This window comes from Pseudophryne corroboree, unplaced genomic scaffold (assembly GCF_028390025.1).
Source record: "Pseudophryne corroboree isolate aPseCor3 unplaced genomic scaffold, aPseCor3.hap2 scaffold_423, whole genome shotgun sequence".
In the NCBI taxonomy this organism is placed as follows: domain Eukaryota; kingdom Metazoa; phylum Chordata; class Amphibia; order Anura; family Myobatrachidae; genus Pseudophryne; species Pseudophryne corroboree.
This window is the reverse complement of record NW_026970056.1, coordinates 6,878-31,867: the sequence shown is the minus strand read 5'-3', so window position 1 is coordinate 31,867 and position 24,990 is coordinate 6,878. Positions and strand designations below refer to the sequence as shown.

At 38.4% G+C, this 24,990-nt stretch overlaps 1 non-coding gene and 1 pseudogene across 1 annotated transcript; one reads left to right on the top strand and one right to left on the bottom strand.

Moving 5' to 3' along the window:
* Positions 1-14,392: 14,392 nt before the first annotated feature.
* LOC135025622 (U1 spliceosomal RNA) lies at positions 14,393-14,555 on the top strand. Its single transcript, XR_010222356.1, has one exon. It is a non-coding gene; the product is annotated as a U1 spliceosomal RNA (small nuclear RNA).
* A 3,253-nt stretch (positions 14,556-17,808) lies between these two features.
* On the bottom strand, positions 17,809-17,987 carry LOC135025686 (U1 spliceosomal RNA; annotated as a pseudogene).
* Between the last annotated feature and the right edge of the window lie 7,003 nt (positions 17,988-24,990).

Here is a 24,990-nt window from a genome sequence, read left to right as displayed (position 1 = left end):
TGCATTTTTTTTTTGTTCATTAAAGTAATCCAAAACTGGTATTGATATTTTAGCTTTTATTTTTACTTAAAGTACAATAACTTTTACCATTTTAATTTGTTTTAATAGTATATTGACAGTATTGTTTTCTTTCAAAAATCCAATTAATTTTCTTTACCCGATTATTAAAATGGTAACTGACAAAAACAAACTACATTGTCACCAGAAGAGCAATACAAAATGTACAAGTGATATATTAAAATCATCTTTCCAGCTTGAATTTCAATGATGCATTGGGGCAACGATTTTGTGAGAAACATCTTCACCCTTAAATAAAGATTTTCTTAATTCCTTACCTGTGTGCTAATTAGATATCACCTTGTTTTCACATTAAACAGACTTCCACATGAGAAAGCAGCAAGGATGCAGTGGCGTTAATGTTTCCTGGTGTCAACCTGTATTATTTCAGTAGATATTGAAATGAGGATGCATCTTGCTGCCTTTCCAATGAAGCAAGTTTAATTTAGTAATAGGTGAAAAACCATCCCTACAAAGGTGTTAATCAGAGACTTGGCTTTGTGGACACTTTTCAGAGAACAAATTTGTTATCATAAAAATAAAGCCAGAAAATGAAGAGCTGTTTAATCACTCAATTGTATTTTTCTGCCAGCATTTTTCTTTTTCTCTGCAACCCACTGCTAAATTGTGCTTCCTAGCTGTTTTTTTATAAAATCACTTAATCAAATCTAACTCTGATTACATCAGAGAAGGCCAGGTACCCTACACCATAAGAGGGGGTTTGCAATTTTGACTTGTCTACTTAAATATCATCAAAATCTGATCACAAGGTCAATTACGTCCCTGGGTGGGATTGAACCACCAACCTTTTGATTAATAGCTGAACACACTAACCGATTGCGCCACAGAGAAACTTTGCAAAAAGAATATACTGACAAAGACTAATAAGCATTCATCTAGAACGTTTCCTAGAAAAACTTTAAAAAGTCAATAATCTGGAGAGTTTTTGTAAGATGTTTCTTCCAGCAACCAATGAAGAAACACATTGGTACTTTCGCATGATGAGTGAGTGCTTCAGGATCTCTTGCACTTACATGTGCAGCAGAGTACTGCAATGGAAGCATGCTGGGCCCATAACCCAGAGGTAGGCAGATTGAAACTATCCTTTGCTATATGCATTTTTTTTTTGTTCATTAAAGTAATCCAAAACTGGGATTGATATTTTAGCTTTTATTTTTACTTAAAGTACAATAACTTTTACCATTTTAATTTGTTTTAATAGTATATTGACAGTATTGTTTTCTTTCAAAAATCCACTTAATTTTCTTTACCCTATTATTAAAATGGTAATTGACAAAAACAAACTACATTGTCACCAGAAGAGCAATACAAAATGTACAAGTGATATATTAAAATCATCTTTCCAGCTTGAATTTCAATGATGCATTGGGGCAATGATTTTGTGAGAAACATCTTTACCCTTAAATAAAGATTTTCTTAATTCCTTACCTGTGTGCTAATTAGATATCACCTTGTTTTCACATTAAACAGACTTCCACATGAGAAAGCAGCAAGGATGCAGTGGCGTTAATGTTTCCTGGTGTCAACCTGTATTATTTCAGTAGATATTGAAATGAGGATGCATCTTGCTGCCTTTCCAATGAAGCAAGTTTAATTTAGTAATAGGTGAAAAACCATCCCTACAAATATGTTAATCAGATACTTGGCTTTGTGGACACTTTTCAGAGAACAAATTAGTTAGCATAAAAATAAAGCCAGAAAATGAAGAGCTGTTTAATCACTCAATTGGATTTTTCTGCCAGCATATTTCTTTTTCTCTGCAACCCACTGCTAAATTGTGCTTCCTAGCTGTTTTTATAAAATCACTGAATCAAATCTAACTCTGATTACATCAGAGAAGGCCAGGTACCCTACACCATAACAGGGGGTTTGAAATTTTGACTTGTCTGCTTAAAGATCACCAAAATCTGATAACAAGGTCAATTAAGTCCCTGGGTGGGATTGAACCACCAACCTTTTGGTTAATAGCCTTACACACTAACTGATTGCGCCACAGCGACACTTTGCAAAAGTACTTACTGACAAAGGCTAATAAGCATTCATCTAGAACGATTCCTAGAAACATTTTAAAAAGTCAATAATGTGGAGAGTTTTTGTAAGATGTTTCTTCCATCAACCAATGAAGAAACACATTGGTACTTTCCCATGATGAGTGAGTGCTTCAGGATCTCTTGCACTTACATGTGCAGCAGAGTACTGTAATGGAAGCATGCTGGGTCCATAACCCAGAGGTAGGCAGATTGAAACTATCCTCTACTATATGCATTTTTTTTTGTTCATTAAAGTAATCCAAAACTGGGATTGATATTTTAGCTTTTATTTTTACTTAAAGTACAATAACTTTTACCATTTTAATTTGTTTTAATAGTATATTGACAGTATTGTTTTCTTTCAAAAATCCAATTAATTTTCTTTACCCGATTATTAAAATGGTAACTGACAAAAACAAACTACATTGTCACCAGAAGAGCAATACAAAATGTACAAGTGATATATTAAAATCATCTTTCCAGCTTGAATTTCAATGATGCATTGGGGCAACGATTTTGTGAGAAACATCTTCACCCTTAAATAAAGATTTTCTTAATTCCTTACCTGTGTGCTAATTAGATATCACCTTGTTTTCACATTAAACAGACTTCCACATGAGAAAGCAGCAAGGATGCAGTGGCGTTAATGTTTCCTGGTGTCAACCTGTATTATTTCAGTAGATATTGAAATGAGGATGCATCTTGCTGCCTTTCCAATGAAGCAAGTTTAATTTAGTAATAGGTGAAAAACCATCCCTACAAAGGTGTTAATCAGAGACTTGGCTTTGTGGACACTTTTCAGAGAACAAATTTGTTAGCATAAAAATAAAGCCAGAAAATGAAGAGCTGTTTAATCACTCAATTGGATTTTTTTGATAGCATATTTCTTTTTCGCTGCAACCCACTGCTAAATTGTGCTTCCTAGCTGTTTTTATAAAATCACTGAATCAAATCTAACTCTGATTACATCAGAGAAGGCCAGGTACCCTACACCATAACAGGGGTTTTCGAAATTTTGACTTGTCTACTTAAAGATCAACAAAATCTGATAACAAGGTCAATTATGTCCCTGGGTGGGATTGAACCACCAACCTTTTGGTTAATAGCTGTACACACTAACTGATTGCGCCACAGCGACACTTTGCAAAAGTACATACTGACAAAGGCTAATAAGCATTCATCTAGAACGTTTCCTATAAAAACTTTAAATAGTCAATAATCTGGAGAGTTTTTGTAAGATGTTTCTTCCATCAACCAATGAAGAAACACATTGGTACTTTCCCATGATGAGTGAGTGCTTCAGGATCTCTTGCACTTACATGTGCAGCAGAGTACTGTTATGAAAGCATGCTGGGTCCATAACCCAGAGGTAGGCAGATTGAAACTATCCTCTGCTATATGCATTTTTTTTTTGTTAATTAAAGTAATCCAAAACTGGGATTGATATTTTTGCTCTTTTATTTTTACTTAAAGTACAATAACTTTTACCATTTTAATTTGTTTTAATAGTATATTGACAGTATTGTTTTCTTTCAAAAATCCAATTAATTTTCTTTACCCGATTATTAAAATGGTAATTGACAAAAACAAACTACATTGTCACCAGAAGAGCAATACAAAATGTACAAGTGATATATTAAAATCATCTTTCCAGCTTGGATTTCAATGATGCATTGGGGCAACGATTTTGTGAGAAACATCTTCACCCTTAAATAAAGATTTTCTTAATTCCTTACCTGTGTGCTAATTAGATATCACTTTGTTTTCACATTAAACAGACTTCCACATGAGAAAACAGCAAAGATGCAGTGGCGTTAATGTTTCCTGGTGTCAACCTGTATTATTTCCGTAGATATTGAAATGAGGATGCATCTTGCTGCCTTTCCAATGAAGCAAGTTTAATTTAGTAATAGGTGAAAAACCATCCCTACAAAGATGTTAATCAGATACTTGGCTTTGTGGACACTTTTCAGAGAACAAATTTGTTATCATAAAAATAAAGCCAGAAAATGAAGAGCTGTTTAATCACTCAATTGGATTTTTCTGCCAGCATTTTTCTTTTTCTCTGCAACCCACTGCTAAATTGTGCTTCCTAGCTGTTTTTTTTATAAAATCACTTAATCAAATCTAACTCTGATTACATCAGAGAAGGCCAGGTACCCTACACCATAAGAGGGGTTTTGCAATTTTGACTTGTCTACTTAAATATTACCAAAATCTGATCACAATGTCAATTACGTCCCTGGGTGGGATTGAACCACCAACCTTCTGATTAATAGCTGAACACACTAACCGATTGCGCCACAGAGACACTTTGCAAAAAGTACATACTGACAAAGACTAATAAGCATTCATCTAGAACGTTTCCTAGAAAAACTTTAAAAAGTCAATAATCTGGAGAGTTTTTGTAAGATGTTTCTTCCAGCAACCAATGAAGAAACACATTGGTACTTTCGCATGATGAGTGAGTGCTTCAGGATCTCTTGCACTTACATGTGCAGCAGAGTACTGCACTGGAAGCATGCTGGGCCCATAACCCAGAGGTAGGCAGATTGAAACTATCCTTTGCTATATGCATTTTTTTTTTGTTCATTAAAGTAATCCAAAACTGGGATTGATATTTTAGCTTTTATTTTTACTTAAAGTACAATAACTTTTACCATTTTACTTTGTTTTAATAGTATATTGACAGTATTGTTTTCTTTCAAAAATCCAATTAATTTTCTTTACCCAATTTTTAAAATGGTAATTGACAAAAACAAACTACATTGTCACCAGAAGAGCAATACAAAATGTACAAGTGATATATTAAAATCATCTTTCCAGCTTGAATTTCAATGATGCATTGGGGCAACGATTTTGTGAGAAACATCTTCACCCTTAAATAAAGATTTTCTTAATTCCTTACCTGTGTGCTAATTAGATATCACCTTGTTTTCACATTAAACAGACTTCCACATGAGAAAACAGCAAAGATGCAGTGGCGTTAATGTTTCCTGGTGTCAACCTGTATTATTTCCGTAGATATTGAAATGAGGATGCATCTTGCTGCCTTTCCAATGAAGCAAGTTTAATTTAGTAATAGGTGAAAAACCATCCCTACAAAAATGTTAATCAGATACTTGGCTTTGTGGACACTTTTCAGAGAACAAATTTGTTATCATAAAAATAAAGCCAGAAAATGAAGAGCTGTTTAATCACTCAATTGGATTTTTCTGCCAGCATTTTTCTTTTTCTCTGCAACCCACTGCTAAATTGTGCTTCCTAGCTGTTTTTTTATAAAATCACTTAATCAAATCTAACTCTGATTACATCAGAGAAGGCCAGGTACCCTACACCATAAGAGGGGGTTTGCAATTTTGACTTGTCTACTTAAATATCACCAAAATCTGATCACAAGGTCAATTATGTCCCTGGGTGGGATTGAACCACCAACTTTTTGATTAATAGCTGAACACACTAACCAATTGCGCCACAGAGACACTTTGCAAAAAGTACATACTGACAAAGACTAATAAGCATTCATCTAGAACGTTTCCTAAAAAAACTTTAAAAAGTCAATAATCTGGAGAGTTTTTGTAAGATGTTTCTTCCAGCAACCAACGAAGAAACACATTGGTACTTTCGCATGATGAGTGAGTGCTTCAGGATCTCTTGCACTTACATGTGCAGCAGAGTACTGCAATGGAAGCATGCTGGGCCCATAACCCAGAGGTAGGCAGATTGAAACTATCCTTTGCTATATGCATTTTTTTTTGTTCATTAAAGTAATCCAAAACTGGGATTGATATTTTAGCTTTTATTTTTACTTAAAGTACAACAACTTTTACCATTTTAATTTGTTTTAATAGTATATTGACAGTATTGTTTTCTTTCAAAAATCCAATTAATTTTCTTTACCCGATTATTAAAATGGTAATTGACAAAAACAAACTACATTGTCACCAGAAGAGCAATACAAAATGTACAAGTGATATATTAAAATCATCTTTCCAGCTTGAATTTCAATGATGCATTGGGGCAACGATTTTGTGAGAAACATCTTCACCCTTAAATAAAGATTTTCTTAATTCTTTACCTGTGTGCTAATTAGATATCACCTTGTTTTCACATTAAACAGACTTCCACATGAGAAAACAGCAAAGATGCAGTGGTGTTAATGTTTCCTGGTGTCAACCTGTATTATTTCTGTAGATATTGAAATGAGGATGCATCTTGCTGCCTTTTTAATGAAGCAAGTTTAATTTAGTAATAGGTGAAAAACCATCCCTACAAAGATGTTAATCAGATACTTGGCTTTGTGGACACTTTTCAGAGAACAAATTTGTTATCATAAAAATAAAGCCAGAAAATGAAGAGCTGTTTAATCACTCAATTGGATTTTTCTGCCAGCATTTTTCTTTTTCTCTGCAACCCACTGCTAAATTGTGCTTCCTAGCTGTTTTTTTTATAAAATCACTTAATCAAATCTAACTCTGATTACATCAGAGAAGGCCAGGTACCCTACACCATAAGAGAGGGTTTGCAATTTTGACTTGTCTACTTAAATATCACCAAAATCTGATCACAAGGTCAATTACGTCCCTGGGTGGGATTGAACCACCAACCTTTTGATTAATAGCTGAACACACTAACAGATTGCGCCACAGAGACACTTTGCAAAAAGTCCATACTGACAAAGACTAATAAGCATTCATCTAGAACGATTCATAGAAACATTTTAAAAAGTCAATAATGTGGAGAGTTTTTGTAAGATGTTTCTTCCATCAACCAATGAAGAAACACATTGGTACTTTCCCATGATGAGTGAGTGCTTCAGGATCTTTTGCACTTACATGTGCAGCAGAGTACTGTAATGGAAGCATGCTGGGTCCATAACCCAGAGGTAGGCAGATTGAAACTATCCTCTGCTATATGCATTTTTTTTTTGTTAATTAACGTAATCCAAAACTGGGATTGATATTTTTGCTCTTTTATTTTTACTTAAAGTACAATAACTTTTACCATTTTAATTTGTTTTAATAGTATATTGACAGTATTGTTTTCTTTCAAAAATCCACTTAATTTTCTTTACCCGATAATTAAAATGGTAATTGACAAAAACAAACTACATTGTCACCAGAAGAGCAATACAAAATGTACAAGTGATATATTAAAATCATCTTTCCAGCTTGAATTTCAATGATGCATTGGGGCAACGATTTTGTGAGAAACATCTTCACCCTTAAATAAAGATTTTCTTAATTCCTTACCTGTGTGCTAATTAGATATCACCTTGTTTTCACATTAAACAGACTTCCACATGAGAAAACAGTAAAGATGCAGTGGCGTTAATGTTTCCTGGTGTCAACCTGTATTATTTCCGTAGATATTGAAATGAGGATGCATCTTGCTGCCTTTCCAATGAAGCAAGTTTAATTTAGTAATAGGTGAAAAACCATCCCTACAAAGATGTTAATCAGATATTTGGCTTTGTGGACACTTTTCAGAGAACAAATTTGTTATCATAAAAATAAAGCCAGAAAATGAAGAGCTGTTTAATCACTCAATTGGATTTTTCTGCCAGCATTATTCTTTTTCTCTGCAACCCACTGCTAAATTGTGCTTCCTAGCTGTTTTTTTATAAAATCACTTAATCAAATCTAACTCTGATTACATCAGAGAAGGCCAGGTACCCTACACCATAACAGGGGGTTTGCAATTTTGACTTGTCTACTTAAATATCACCAAAATCTGATCACAAGGTCAATTATGTCCCTGGGAGGGATTGAACCACCAACCTTTTGATTAATAGCTGAACACACTAACCGATTGCGCCACAGAGACACTTTGCAAAAAGTACATACTGACAAAGACTAATAAGCATTCATCTAGAACGTTTCCTAGAAAAACTTTAAAAAATCAATAATCTGGAGAGTTTTTGTAAGATGTTTCTTCCAGCAACCAATGAAGAAACACATTGGTACTTTCGCATGATGAGTGAGTGCTTCAGGATCTCTTGCACTTACATGTGCAGCAGAGTACTGCAATGAAAGCATGCTGGGCCCATAACCCAGAGGTAGGCAGATTGAAACTATCCTCTGCTATATGCATTTTTTATTGTTAATTAAAGTAATCCAAAACTGGGATTGATATTTTTGCTCTTTTATTTTTACTTAAAGTACAATAACTTTTACCATTTTAATTTGTTTTAATAGTATATTGACAGTATTGTTTTCTTTCAAAAATCCACTTAATTTTCTTTACCCTATTATTATAATGGTAATTGACAAAAACAAACTACATTGTCACCAGAAGAGCAATACAAAATGTACAAGTGATATATTAAAATCATCTTTCCAGCTTGAATTTCAATGATGCATTGGGGCAACGATTTTGTGAGAAACACCTTCACCCTTAAATAAAGATTTTCTTAATTCCTTACCTGTGTGCTAATTAGATATCACCTTGTTTTCACATTAAACAGACTTCCACATGCGAAAGCAGCAAGGATGCAGTGGCGTTAATGTTTCCTGGTGTCAACCTGTATTATTTCAGTAGACATTGAAATGAGGATGCATCTTGCTGCCTTTCCAATGAAGCAAGTTTAATTTAGTAATAGGTGAAAAACCATCCCTACAAAGATGTTAATCAGAGACTTGGCTTTGTGGACACTTTTCAGAGAACAAATTTGTTAGCATAAAAATAAAGCCAGAAAATGAAGAGCTGTTTAATCACTCAATTGGATTTTTTTGCCAGCATATTTCTTTTTCTCTGCAACTCACTGCTAAATTGTGCTTCCTAGCTGTTTTTATAAAATCACTAAATCAAATCTAACTCTGATTACATCAGAGAAGGCCAGGTACCCTACACCATAACAGGGGGTTTGAAATTTTGACTTGTCTACTTAAAGATCACCAAAATCTGATAACAAGGTCAATTAAGTCCCTGGGTGGGATTGAACCACCAACCTTTTGGTTAATAGCCTCACACACTAACTGATTGCGCCACAGCGACACTTTGCAAAAGTACTTACTGACAAAGACTAATAAGCATTCATCTAGAACGATTCCTAGAAACATTTTAAAAAGTCAATAATGTGGAGAGTTTTTGTAAGATGTTTCTTCCATCAACCAATGAAGAAACACATTGGTACTTTCCCATGATGAGTGAGTGCTTCAGGATCTCTTGCACTTACATGTGCAGCAGAGTACTGTAATGGAAGCATGCTGGGTCCATAACCCAGAGGTAGGCAGATTGAAACTATCCTCTGCTATATGTATTTTTTTTGTTAATTAAAGTAATCCAAAACTGGGATTGATATTTTTGCTCTTTTATTTTTACTTAAAGTACAATAACTTTTACCATTTTAATTTGTTTTAATAGTATATTGACAGTATTGTTTTCTTTCAAAAATCCAATTAATTTTCTTTACCCGATTATTAAAATGGTAATTGACAAAAGCAAACTACATTGTCACCAGAAGAGCAATACAAAATGTACAAGTGATATATTAAAATCATCTTTCCAGCTTGAATTTCAATGATGCATTGGGGCAACGATTTTGTGAGAAAAATCTTCACCCTTAAATAAAGATTTTCTTAATTCCTTACCTGTGTGCTAATTAGATATCACCTTGTTTTCACATTAAACAGACTTCCACATGAGAAAGCAGCAAGGATGCAGTGGCGTTAATGTTTCCTGGTGTCAACCTGTATTATTTCAGTAGATATTGAAATGAGGATGCATCTTGCTGCCTTTCCAATGAAGCAAGTTTAATTTAGTAATAGGTGAAAAACCATCCCTACAAAGATGTTAATCAGATACTTGGCTTTGTGGACACTTTTCAGAGAACAAATTTGTTAGCATAAAAATAAAGCCAGAAAATGAAGAGCTGTTTAATCACTCAATTGGATTTTTTTGCCAGCATATTTCTTTTTCTCTGCAACCCACTGCTAAATTGTGCTTCCTAGCTGTTTTTATAAAATCACCGAATCAAATCTAACTCTGATTACATCAGAGAAGGCCAGGTACCCTACACCATAACAGGGGTTTTCGAAATTTTGACTTGTCTACTTAAATATCACCAAAATCTGATAACAAGGTCAATTACGTCCCTGGGTGGGGTTGAACCACCAACCTTTTGGTTAATAGCCATACACACTAACTGATTGCGCCACAGCGACACTTTGCAAAAGTACTTACTGACAAAGGCTAATAAGCATTCATCTAGAACGTTTCCTATAAAAACTTTAAATAGTCAATAATCTGGAGAGTTTTTGTAAGATGTTTCTTCCATCAACCAATGAAGAAACACATTGGTACTTTCCCATGATGAGTGAGTGCTTCAGGATCTCTTGCACTTACATGTGCAGCAGAGTACTGTAATGGAAGCATGCTGGGTCCATAACCCAGAGGTAGGCAGATTGAAACTATCCTCTGCTATATGCATTTTTTTTGTTAATTAAAGTAATCCAAAACTGGGATTGATATTTGTGCTCTTTTATTTTTACTTAAAGTACAATAACTTTTACCATTTTAATTTGTTTTAATAGTATATTGACAGTATTGTTTTCTTTCAAAAATCCAATTAATTTTCTTTACCCGATTATTAAAATGGTAATTGACAAAAACAAACTACATTGTCACCAGAAGAGCAATACAAAATGTACAAGTGATATATTAAAATCATCTTTCCAGCTTGAATTTCAATGATGCATTGGGGCAACGATTTTGTGAGAAACATCTTCACCCTTAAATAAAGATTTTCTTAATTCCTTACCTGTGTGCTAATTAGATATCACCTTGTTTTCACATTAAACAGACTTCCACATGAGAAAACAGCAAAGATGCAGTGGCGTTAATGTTTCCTGGTGTCAACCTGTATTATTTCCGTAGATATTGAAATGAGGATGCATCTTGCTGCCTTTCCAATGAAGCAAGTTTAATTTAGTAATAGGTGAAAAACCATCCCTACAAAGATGTTAATCAGACACTTGGCTTTGTGGACACTTTTCAGAGAACAAATTAGTTAGCATAAAAATAAAGCCAGAAAATGAAGAGCAGTTTAATCACTCAATTGGATTTTTCTGCCAGCATATTTCTTTTTCTCTGCAACCCACTGCTAAATTGTGCTTCCTAGCTGTTTTTTTATAAAATCACTTAATCAAATCTAACTCTGATTACATCAGAGAAGGCCAGGTACCCTACACCATAAGAGGGGGTTTGAAATTTTGACTAGTCTACTTAAAGATCACCAAAATCTGATAACAAGGTCAATTACATCCCTGGGTGGGATTGAACCACCAACCCTTTGATTAATAACCAAACACACTAACCGATTGCGCCACAGAGACACTTTGCAAACTTACATACTGACAAAGGCTAATAAGCATTCATCTAGAACGTTTCCTAGAAAAACTTTAAAAAGTCAATAATCTGGAGAGTTTTTGTAAGATGTTTCTTCCATCAACCAACGAAGAAACACATTGGTACTTTCCCATGATGAGTGAGTGCTTCAGGATCTCTTGCACTTACATGTGCAGCAGAGTACTGCATTGGAAACATGCTGGGCCCATAACCCAGAGGTAGGCAGATTGAAACTATCCTCTGCTATATGCATTTTTTATTGTTAATTAAAGTAATCCAAAACTGGGATTGATATTTTTGCTCTTTTATTTTTACTTTAAAGTACAATAACTTTTACCATTTTAATTTGTTTTAATAGTATATTGACAGTATTGTTTTCTTTCAAAAATCCACTTAATTTTCTTTACCCTATTTTTATAATGGTAATTGACAAAAACAAACTACATTGTCACCAGAAGAGCAATACAAAATGTACAAGTGATATATTAAAATCATCTTTCCAGCTTGAATTTCAATGATGCATTGGGGCAACGATTTTGTGAGAAACATCTTCACCCTTAAATAAAGATTTTCTTAATTCCTTACCTGTGTGCTAATTAGATATCACCTTGTTTTCACATTAAACAGACTTCCACATGCGAAAGCAGCAAGGATGCAGTGGCGTTAATGTTTCCTGGTGTCAACCTGTATTATTTCAGTAGACATTGAAATGAGGATGCATCTTGCTGCCTTTCCAATGAAGCAAGTTTAATTTAGTAATAGGTGAAAAACCATCCCTACAAAGGTGTTAATCAGAGACTTGGCTTTGTGGACACTTTTCAGAGAACAAATTTGTTAGCATAAAAATAAAGCCAGAAAATGAAGAGCTGTTTAATCACTCAATTGGATTTTTTTGCCAGCATATTTCTTTTTCTCTGCAACTCACTGCTAAATTGTGCTTCCTAGCTGTTTTTATAAAATCACTGAATCAAATCTAACTCTGATTACATCAGAGAAGGCCAGGTACCCTACACCATAACAGGGGGTTTGAAATTTTGACTTGTCTACTTAAAGATCACCAAAATCTGATAACAAGGTCAATTACGTCCCTGGGTGGGATTGAACCACCAACCTTTTAGTTAATAACCATACACACAGACTGATTGCGCCACAGCGACACTTTGCAAAAGTACATACTGACAAATGCTAATAAGCATTCATCTAGAACGTTTCCTAGAAACATTTTAAAAAGTCAATAATGTGGAGAGTTTTTGTAAGATGTTTCTTCCATCAACCAATAAAGAAACACATTGGAACTTTCCCATGATAAGTGAGTGCTTCAGGACCTCTTGCACTTACATGTGCAGCAGAGTACTGTAATGGAAGCATGCTGGGTCCATAACCCAGAGGTAGGCAGATTGAAACTATCCTCTGCTATATGCATTTTTTTTTGTTAATTAAAGTAATCCAAAACTGGGATTGATATTTTTGCTCTTTTATTTTTACTTAAAGTACAATAACTTTTACCATTTTAATTTGTTTTAATAGTATATTGACAGTATTGTTTTCTTTCAAAAATCCAATTAATTTTCTTTACCCGATTATTAAAATGGTAATTGACAAAAACAAACTACATTGTCACCAGAAGAGCAATACAAAATGTACAAGTGATATATTAAAATCATCTTTCCAGCTTGAATTTCAATGATGCATTGGGGCAACGATTTTGTGAGAAACATCTTCACCCTTTAATAAAGATTTTCTTAATTCCTTACCTGTGTGCTAATTAGATATCACCTTGTTTTCACATTAAACAGACTTCCACATGAGAAAGCAGCAAGGATGCAGTGGCGTTAATGTTTCCTGGTGTCAACCTGTATTATTTCAGTAGATATTGAAATGAGGATGCATCTTGCTGCCTTTCCAATGAAGCAAGTTTAATTTAGTAATAGGTGAAAAACCATCCAAGAGCTGTTTAATCACTCAATTGGATTTTTTTGCCAGCATATTTCTTTTTCTCTGCAACCCACTGCTAAATTGTGCTTCCTAGCTGTTTTTATAAAATCACTGAATCAAATCTAACTCTGATTACATCAGAGAAGTCTAAATACCTAACACCATAACAGGGGGTTTGAAATTTTGACTTGTCTACTTAAAGATCACCAAAATCTGATAACAAAGTCAATTACATCCCTGGGTGGGATTGAACCACCAACCTTTTGGTTAATAGCCATACACACTAACTGATTGCGCCACAGCGACACTTTGCAAAATTACATACTGACAAAGGCTAATAAACAATCATCTAGAACGTTTCCTAGAAAAACTTTAAAAAGTCAATAATCTGGAGTGTTTTTGTAAGATGTTTCTGCCATCAACCAATGAAGAAACACATTGGTACTTTCCCATGATGAGTGAGTGCTTCAGGATCTCTTGCACTTACATGTGCAGCAGAGTACTGCAATGGAAGCATGCTGGGCCCATAACCCAGAGGTAGAAAGATTGAAACTATCCTCTGCTATATGCATTTTTTTTGTTAATTAAAGTAATCCAAAACTGGGATTGATATTTTTGCTCTTTTATTTTTACTTAAAGTACAATAACTTTTACCATTTTAATTTGTTTTAATAGTATATTGACAGTATTGTTTTCTTTCAAAAATTCACTTAATTTTCTTTTCTGTGTGCTAATTAGATATCACCTTGTTTTCACATTAAATAGACCTCCACATGAGAAAGCAGCAAGGATGCAGTGGCGTTAATGTTTCCTGGTGGTAGTGGGGTACTGTGTTTGTGCTTTCCTCTGGTCAGCTCTGGTAAAAGTCAGATTTCTTTGTCTCAGATCTTCCTCTAGCCTTGTTCTTCTTTCGAGAGTTCCCTTGTGCTGCCTCAGTTGGATCTCCTTCACTTGACAGGGGGGTACCCGAGCAGCGACCCTCCCCAGCACTAGCCCAACTCCTACTTACCTGCCAGGTGAGATACTATGATCAGGAAGGTGCTTCTCCCAGGGAAAGGCTCACCCATTGCACTCTGGGTGTGCTGCTCCTGCGATTTCCCCAAATGTGGGAAACTTGACTGCATAATTTGTGTTTCCCCTGGTCGGCTCTCGTATAATTCAGATCTCTTTGTCTCAGGTCTCTCTCCAGCCTAGTTTGCTGTCTGTTTCCACTTCTCTTTTCTTAAACCGCTCCCTTCTATGCCCTTGTGCACCTTAATTAAATCTAACTCTGATTACGTCAGAGAAGGCCAGGTACCCTACACCATAAGAGGGGGTTTGAAATTTTGACTTGTCTACTTAAAGATCACCAAAATCTGATCACAAGGTCAATTACATCACTGGGTGGGAACCTTTTGGTTAATAGCCCATGTAAGTGCAAGAGATCCTGAAGCACTCACTCATCATGGGAATGTACCAATGTGTTTCTTACAAAAATTCTCCAGATTATTGACTTTTTAAAGTTTTTCTAGGAAACGTTCTAGATGAATGCTTATTAGCCTTTGTCAGTATGTACTTTTGCAAAGTGTCGCTGTGGCGCAATCAGTTAGTGTGTATGGCTATTAACCTAAAGGTTGGTGATTCAATCCCACCCAGGGACGTAATAGACCTTGTTATCAGATTTTGGTGATCTTTAAGTAGACAAGTCAAAATTTCAAACCCCCTCTTATGGTGTAGGGTACCCGGCCTTCTCTGATGTAATCAGAATTAGATTTGATTAAGTGATTTTATAAAAAACAGCTAGGAAGCACAATTTAGCAGTGGGTTGCAGAGAAAAAAAATTATGCTGGCAGAAAAGTCCAATTGAGTGATTAAACAGCTCTTCATTTTCTGATTTTATGTTTATGCTAACAAATTTGCTCTCTGAAAAGTGTCCACAAAGCCAAGTCTCTGATTAACACCTTTGTAGGAATGGTTTTTCACCTATTACTGAATTAAACTTGCTTCATTGGAAAGGCAGCAAGATGCATCCTCATTTCAATGTCTACTGAAATAATACAGGTTGACACCAGGAAACATAAACGTCACTGCATCCTTGCTGCTTCCTCATGGGGAAGTCTGTATAATGTGAAAACAAGGTGATATCTAATCAGCACACAGGTAAGGAATTAAGAAAATCTTTCTTTATGGGTGAAGATGTTTCTCACAAAATTGTTGCACCAAGGCATCATTAAAATTCAAGCTGGAAAGATGATTTTAATATATCACTTGTACATTTTGTACTGCTCTTCTGGTGACAATGTAGATTGTTTTTGTCAATTACCATTTTAATAATCGGGTAAAGAAAATTAATTGGATTTTTGAAAGAAAACAATACTGTCAATATACTATTAAAACAAATTAAAATGGTAAAAGTTATTGTACTTTAAGTAAAAATAAAAGAGCAAAAATATCAATCCCAGTTTTGGATTACTTTAATTAATAAAAACAATGCATATAGCAGAGGATAGTTTCAATCTGCCTACCTCTGGGTTATGGACCCAGCATGCTTCCATTACAGTACTCTGCTGCACATGTAAGTGCAAGAGATCCTGAAGCACTCACTCATCATAGGAAAGTACCAATGTGTTTCTTCATTGGTTGATGGAAGAAACATCTTACAAAAACTCTCCACATTATTGACTTTTTAAAATGTTTCTAGGAAACGTTCTAGATGAATGCTTATTAGCCTTTGTCAGTATGTACTTTTGAAAAGTGTCGCTGTGGCGCAATCAGTTAGTGTATAAGGCTATTAACCAAAAGGTTGGTGGTTCAATCCCACCCAGGGACGTAATTGACCTTGTTATCAGATTTCGGTGATCTTTAAGTAGACAAGTCAAAATTTCAAACCCCCTCTTATGGTGTAGGGTACCTGGCCTTCTCTGATGTAATCAGAGTTAGATTTGATTAAGTGATTTTATAAAAAAAACAGCTAGGAAGCACAATTTAGCAGTGGGTTGCAGAGAAAAAGAAAAATGCTGGCAGAAAAATCCAACTGAGTGATTAAACAGCTCTTCATTTTCTGGCTTTATTTTTATGCTAACAAATTTGTTCTCTGAAAAGTGTCCACAAAGCCAAGTCTCTGATTAACACCTTTGTAGGGATGGTTTTTAACCTATTACTAAATTAAACTTGCTTCATTGGAAAGGCAGCAAGATGCATCCTCATTTCAATGTCTACTGAAATAATACAGGTTGACACCAGGAAACATTAACGCCACTGCATCCTTGCTGCTTTCTCATGTGAAAGTCTGTTTAATGTGAAAACAAGGTGATATCTAATTAGCACACAGGTAGGGAATTAAGAAAATCTTTATTTAAGGGTGAAGATGTTTCTCACAAAATCGTTACCTCAATGAATCATTGAAATTCAAGCTGAAAAGATGATTTTAATATATCACTTGTACATTTTGTATTGCTCTTCTGGTGACAATGTAGTTTGTTTTTGTCAATTACCATTTTAATAATAGGGTAAAGAAAATTAAGTGGATTTTTGAAAGAAAACAATACTGTCAATATACTATTAAAACAAATTAAAACAGTAAAAGTTATTGTACTTTAAGTAAAAATAAAAGAGCCAAAATATCAATCCCAGTTTTGGATTACTTTAATTAACAAAAAAAATGCATATAGCAGAGGACAGTTGCAATCTGCCTACCTCTGGGTTATAGGCCCAGCATGCTTCCATTGTAGTCCTTTGCTGCACATGTAAGTGCAAGAGATCCTGAAGCACTCACTCATCATGGGAAAGTACCAATGTGTTTCTTCATTGGTTGATGGAAGGAACATCTTACAAAAACTCTCCAGATTATTGACTTTTTAAAGTTTTTCTAGGAAACGTTCTAGATGAATGCTTATTAACCTTTGTCAGTATGTACTTTTGCAAAGTGTCTCTGAGGCGCAAACAGTTAGCGTGTTCAGTTGTTAACCAAAAGGTTGGTGGTTCAATCCCACCTAGGGACGTAATTGACCTCGTTATCAGATTTTGGTGATCTTTAAGTAGACAAGTAAAAATTTCAAACCACCTCTTATGGTGTAGGGTACCTGGCCTTCTCTGATGTAATCAGAGTTAGATTTGATTAAGTGATTTTATAAAAAAAAACAGCCACGAAGCACAATTTAGCAGTGGGTTGCAGAGAAAAAGAAATATGCTGGCAGAAAAATCCAATTGAGTGATTAAACAGCTCTTCATTTTCTGGCTTTATTTTTATGCTAACAAATTTGTGCTCTGAAAAGTGTCCACAAAGCCAAGTATCTGATTAACACCTTTGTAGGGATGGTTTTTCACCTATTATTAAATTAAACTTGCTTCATTGGAAAGGCAGCAAGTGATGTCATCCAAGCAGTGGGTCAAAGTTGGCTTCAAACCTCGTCTGCTTATGAAAAGAGAAAAGGGGTATGCAGGGCATGGCGGCCTTTTGCGGTGCTTGGATGACCCCTAGTTCGCATTAAATAATGCAGTCGAGTTTCCCACATTTGGGGAAATCACAGGGGTCAGCATACCCAGAATGCAATGAATGAACCGCACCCTGGGAGAACAGTCTTCATGACCATGGTATCTCCTATGCAAAATAAGTATGATTTGGGATAGGGCTGGGGAGGGCCGCTGCTCAGGCACATCTCTGTCAAGTAAAGGAGATTCAACTGAGGCAGCACAAGAGAACTCTCATCTGGGGACAACAACTGCAGGGAGAACACATATTTTCAGATGAACATGGGAGGGCAGAAGGCTGCCTAATACTGAAGCACCCCCAAACAACAAACCAAATGCAACAACTAGTGCAAGCATTCCTGGGGGAAGGCCTGCAGCAGAAGGATTTGCATATGGCGATGTCATCCAAGCAGTGGGTCAAAGTTGGCTTCAACCCTCGTCTGCATATGAAAAGAGAAAAGGGGCGTGCAGGGCATGGCGGCCTTTTGCGGCACTTGGATGACCCCTAGTTTGCATTAAACACCTCCACCCTCCGTCGGTGTGGGGCTCATGTTGGCTATGCCCCAGCCCCTGAAGCATTCAAGCTGATTTCTTGCAGCAGCTGGGCACTGTAACAGCTCCAGAGCTGCTCTGTAAGGCAAGTAAAAGGGTGTGGGCCCTGCAGCACTACCTGTAGTTCGCATTGTGCGAGACCCCTAGTTCGCATTAAACACCCCCACCCTCCTTCGGTGTGGGGCTCATGTTGGCCATGCCCCAGCCCCTGAAGCATTCACGCTGATTTCTTGCAGCAGCTGGGCACTGTAACAGCTCAAGAGCTGCTCTGTAAGGCAAGTAAAAGGGTGTGGGCCCTGCAGCACTACCTGTAGTTTGCATTGTGCATTGGAAGGCACAAAGTAAGCAGACGGGAGGAGAAGTCAGGATAGTGCACAAGGGTATAGACGGGAGGGGCTCAAGAAAAAAGAAGTGGAAACAGACAGCAAACTAGGCTTCCAATGCACAATGCAAACTACAGGTAGTGCTGCAGGGCCCACACCCTTTTACTTGCCTTACAGAGCAGCTCTGGAGCTGTTTAATCACTCAATTGGATTTTTCTGCCAGCATAATTTTTCTCTTACGTCCTAGAGGATGCTGGGGACTCCGTAAGGACCATGGGGGATAGACGGGCTCCACAGGAGACATGGGCACTTAAAGAAAGACTTTAGATCTGGGTGTGCACTGGCTCCTCCCTCTATGCCCCTCCTCCAGACCTCAGTTTACTACTGTGCCCAGAGGAGACTGGGTGCTTTTCAGGGAGCTCTCCTGAGTTTCCTGACAGAAAGTATATTTGTTAGATTTTTTTATTTTCAGGGAGCCTGCTGGCAACAGACTCCCTGCATCGAGGGGCGGAGGGGAGAGATGCACACCTACTTCTGTGAGTTGATAGGCTCTGCTTCTTAGGCTACTGTACAGCATTAGCTCCAGAGGGATCGGTACGCAGGTCTCACCCTCGCCGTCCGTCCCAGAGCCGCGCCGCCGTCCCCCTCGCAGAGCCGGAAGATAGAAGCCGGGTGAGTATGAGAAGAAAAGAAGACTTCAGAGGCGGCGGAAGACTTCATGATCTTCACTGAGGTAACGCACAGCAGTAAAGCTGTGCTCCATTGCTCCCATACACCTCACACACGGCAGTCAGTGTAAGGGTGAAGGGCTCAGGGGGGACGCCCTGGGCAGCAATATAGACCTCTCTTTGGCAAAATAAATATATATGCAGCTAGGCACTGTATATATATATATAAGAGCCCCCGCCATTTTTTTACTATATTTGAGCGGGACAGAAGCCCGTCGCTGAGGGGGTGGGGCTTCTCCCTCAGCACTCACCAGCACCATTTTCTCCACAGCACCGCTGAGGGGAAGCTCCACGGACTCTCCCCTGCTTATACCACGGTAGAAAGAGGGTCTTAAAGAAGAGGGGGGCACATAATTAGGCGCATATATATATGGAAATACAGCGCTACTGGGTAAACATAAAATTATTGTGTTTTTTTCCTGGGTCATATAGCGCTGGGGTGTGTGCTGGCATACTCTCTCTCTCTGTCTCTCCAAAGGGCCTTGTTGGGGAACTGTCCTCAGATAAGAGGATTCCCTGAGTGTATGGTGTGTCGGTACACGTGTGTCGACATGTCTGAGGTAGAAGGCTCTCCTAGAGAGGAGCAGGAGCAAATTAATGTGGTATCTCCATCGACAACGCCGACACCTGACTGAATGGATATGTGAAATGTTTTAAGTGCTAATGTAAACTTATTACACAAGAGATTAGACAAAGCTGAAGCTAGGGAACAGTCAGGGAGTCAACCCATGCCTGTCCCTATGTCGCAGGGACCTTCGGGGTCTCAAAAGCGCCCACTATCCCAAATAGTTGACACAGATACCGACACGGATTCTGACTCCAGTGTCGACTACGATGATGCAAAGTTACAGCCAAAATTGGCTAAATGTATTCGATATATGATTATTGCAATAAAAGATGTTTTGCACATCACAGAGTCCCCTGTCCCTGACACGAGGGTACACATCTATAAGGGAAAGAAACCTGAGATAACCTTTCCCCCCTCACATGAGTTGAACGAATTATGTGAAAAAGCTTGGGAATCTCCAGACAAAAAGCTGCAGATTCCCAAAAGGATTCTTATGGCGTATCCTTTCCCGCCAATGGACAGGATACGGTGGGAATCCTCCCCTAGGGTGGATAAAGCATTGACACGCTTATCCAAAAAGGTAGCGCTGCCATCCCAGGATACGGCTACCATCAGGGACCATGCTGACCGCAAGCAGGAGGTTACCCTAAAGTCCATTTACACACATTCTGGTACCTTACTCAGACCGGCAATTGCGTCGGCCGGGGTTGTAGCGCGGTGGCAGCATGGACAGATACCTTATCAGCAGAGATTGAGACCCTAGATAAGGATGCTATGTTATTGACCATAGGGCATATAAAAGATGCTGTCCTATATATAAGAGATGCTCAAAGTGACATTAGTCTACTAGGTTCTAGAATAAACGCTATGTCAATTTCTGCTAGACGAGTCCTATGGACCCGGCAATGGACAGGTGATGCCGACTCAAAAAGGTATATGGAGGTTTTACCTTACAGGGGTGAGGAATTGTTTGGGGAAGGTCTCTCGGACCTAGTCTCCACAGCTACAGCTGGTAAATCAATTTTTTTGCCTTATATTCCCTCACAGCCTAAGAAAGCACCACATTATCAAATGCAGTCCTTTCGATCACAGAGAAACAAGAAAGTACGAGGTGTGTCCTTTCTTGCCAGAGGTAAGGGCAGAGGGAAGAAGCTGCACAACACAGCTAGTTCCCAGGAACAGAAGTCCTCCCCGGCCTCTACAAAATCCACCGCATGACGCTGGGGCTCCGCTAAAGGAGTCCGCCCAGTTGGGGGCACGTCTTCGAGTTTTCAGCCACATCTGGGTTCATTCGCAGGTGGATCCCTAGGCAATAGAAATTGTTTCTCAGGGTTACAAGCTGAAATTCGAAGAGGTGCCTCCTCGCCGGTTTTTCAAATCGGCCCTACCATCTTCTCCCCAGGAAAGGGAGATAGTGTTAAATGCAATTCACAAATTGTATCTTCAACAGGTGGTGGTCAAGGTTCCCCTGCTTCAACAAGGAAATGGAAATTATTCGACCCTGTTTGTAGTCCCAAAACCGGACGGTTTGGTCAGACCCATATTAAATTTAAAATCCCTGAACCTATACTTGAAAAGGTTCAAGTTCAAGATGGAATCGCTAAGAGCGGTCATCGCCAGCCTAGAAGGGGGGGATTTTATGATATCTCTGGACATAAAGGATGCATACCTTCATGTACTCATTTATCCACCTCATCAGGCGTACCTAAGATTTGCGGTACAGTATTGTCATTACCAATTTCAGACGTTGCCGTTTGGTCTCTCCAGAATTTTCTCCGAGAATTTTCACCAAGGTAATGACGGAAATTATGGTGCTCCTGCGAAAGCAAGGTGTCACAATTATCCCGTACTTGAACGATCTCCTCATAAAAGCGAGATCAAGAGAGCAGTTGCTGAACAGCGTATAACTTTCACTGAAGGTGTTACAGCAACACGGCTGGATTCTCAATATCCCGAAGTCGCAGTTGGTTCCTACGACTCGTCTGACTTTGCTTGGGCATTATTCTGGATACGGACCAGAAAAGGGTTTATCTTCCGATAGAAAAGGCCCAGGAACTCATGACTCTGGTCAGGAACCTATTGAAACCAAAACAGGTGTCAGTGCATCACTGCACTCGAGTCCTGGGAATGATGGTGGCATCATACGAGGCCATTCCCTTCGGCAGGTTCCATGCGAGGATCTTGCAATGGGACCTACTGGACAAGTGGTCCGGGTCACATCTACAGATTCATCAGTTGATCACCCTGTCCCCCAGGGCCAGGGTATCTCTCCTGTGGTGGCTGCAGAGTGCTCACCTTCTAGAGGGCCGCAGGTTCGGCATTCAGGACTGGATCCTGGTGACCACGAACGCGAGCCTCCGAGGTTGGGGAGCAGCCACACAGGGAAGAAATTTCCAAGGTCTTTGGTCAAGTCAGGAGACTTGTCTTCACATCAACATCCTGGAGCTAAGGGCCATATACAACGCCCTATGTCAAGCGGAGACCTTACTTCGCGACCAACCAGTTCTGATCCAGTCAGACAACGTCACCGCACTAGTTCATGTAAACCGCCAAGGCGGCACAAGGAACAGAGTGGCGATGGCGGAAGCCACCAGAATTCTTCGCTGGGCGGAGAATCATGTAAGCTGTCAAAGTCAGAAAAATATCACGATGCACACTGCCATATTTGCACCTCATATGTGTCCCTGCTGCGCATGCGTGCGCTCTCCCGTGCGTGCGCATACTCGCTGTTGCGGGCACCCGCAGGCGCACGGTATGCGCATTTACGGTAGAGATTGTGTGCGTCTAGCGGGCGACTCTTTCGTTACATATTTTCACCATATAATGCATTTTGTAGATTATGGTCCCTTTGATATATTCTGAAAGTTTAGTTAATGTAGTATGTTCCTGGACAGAGAGATCCCTCATTGTTTGATACGAAGGGTCAGACAGGAGTAATACAGTGGTGTTTAGTATCCATCGGAAGAGTATTTAATTAGCAATATTCCGGTGTTGGTTTGAAGCGGATCAATCGCTCGTGCGAATAGTTATGGACATAAGAAGTTTATGAACATTTACTGTATTTGCACTTACTTATCCATGCGGCGGGAAACCCAGTTTCCCTCCCACCTGAGCTGTTGGAAATAGTCACAGCCCACCTGTATGAATCAACCTATGACCTTTTGTTATAATGCGAAGACGAATTCCTGTGTCCAATGAACAATGAGATTGTAGGGACCATTGAATTGTATTGTGTGTGGGGCATAAATAGACAGGCCGATCACATCCAGCACTCACTCTTCATCGGTTATCATTGCTGAAAATCGGGAGCTGGATGTCCAGAGGCGCATGCGATCGTTTCCTTTGTGCGTAAGTTTTCTCCGTAATCATATTGTCTTTTCTTGTTATTATGGGCCATATCTTTCTCTCTCTCTCTTCTCTTTCTCTCATTTTCTCTTAAACGTACTTGTATTGTATTTACTGTGTAGTTACCTGGTTAGTTAGTCTATGTTATATTGTAGTGTATGACTTGTATTGTATTAATTCTTTTGCAAGTATAACATTCATAATATATATATTAGGCGTTGGACCCTAAGCACGGTATTTGTGTATTTCTTATAGTGTTAAGTATTCTCAGAGCGTCGGTGACGCTCGAACAGCTTTTGAGTTAATAAGGTTATACAGTGTTGCATTTACACCCTATCTCTACACTAAGGTTTTACAGCAAATTACATTGTTTGTGGTTTAGACATAAAGGTTTAACATTGTGAGCGTCGGCGCCGCTCGTGATCTCCTCGTGGTCTCGAGCGTCCGCTACGCTGATAGCGTAGCATTACGGTAGTCGCTCACCTATAAGTGTGCCCGATACCAACAGCGTATTCTCGTGAGCGTCTGTATCGCTTGAGCAGCCCGCTCCCGATACAGCGTCCGTTACGCTATAGCGAACCATTACGTTAGTCAGCAGCCAATAGCGTGCCTGCCTGTGATCTCTTGGCCGTGAGCGAACGTGACGCTTGAGCGTCTCGACCACGGCTAAGCGATTGTTACGCAACGAGCGTACCCTTATGGTACTCCATACGCAAATAGCGTACAGTGTTCTTAGACCTCACAAAGGGTTTTAAATAAGATAAATATTTAGCTTTATCAATTGGCGGCTCGTCCTGTCCTTCACATATCTCTGCTAGGTAATTTCAGCAGACATTATCCATCAGCAAAGGGCGGGAGATCATATTCTTCGCAGTGCTGACGGGATAAGCGTCTGTTTCGCTTAGTAAAGGGTGCTGAAGGAATCCGGGAACCGGAGGTAAGAACAACACACTAGTGTCTTTTAAAACTGTTTATTTCTATCTTGCGTACGCACACACGCATATCTGCATTTCTTTTTCATTCGTGTATTTTCATATATCACTCTCCTGTTTGCCATTTTATAATTGATAAAACGTGCTAAGAGAGATTTGTCGCTATTTCATAGTTAAAGTGTAAAAGTAATGCGTTAAGGGATAAAGTGTAAAGCACACACGCAGCTCTACCTAAAGGTAAAAGGAGAGATTGGTGTGTTGCACGGTAGACGACTGAGGATCATCTACATTGATAAAACGTGTTAGTTGTGTTACGGTGGACATTGGTTTTGTATACACGTGTCTCTAACAAAAGGCTGAGACTCGCGTACGCAAAGGCCGACGCACGCAGCGTAAATTATGCAACGGAGCGTCTGGGTACGCCCACGTAACTCAAATCACACGATAGTGTTGATTTTTAAATAGCACAATAAGCGATAAATAGCGCAATAAGCGATAAATATCGCAACAGGCGATAAATAGCGCAACAAGCGATAAATAGCGCAACAGGCGATAAATAGCGCAAATCTATTTTAAATCCGAAATTTAAATTAACAGATCCTTCTCCAAATTTACAACACATCTGGTCTAAAGAAAAATTTCTGCGCAGAAATAGAAATAGAAACAAAAGTGTGTATGTGGTGAGTGAGTGTTTGTTTTTAC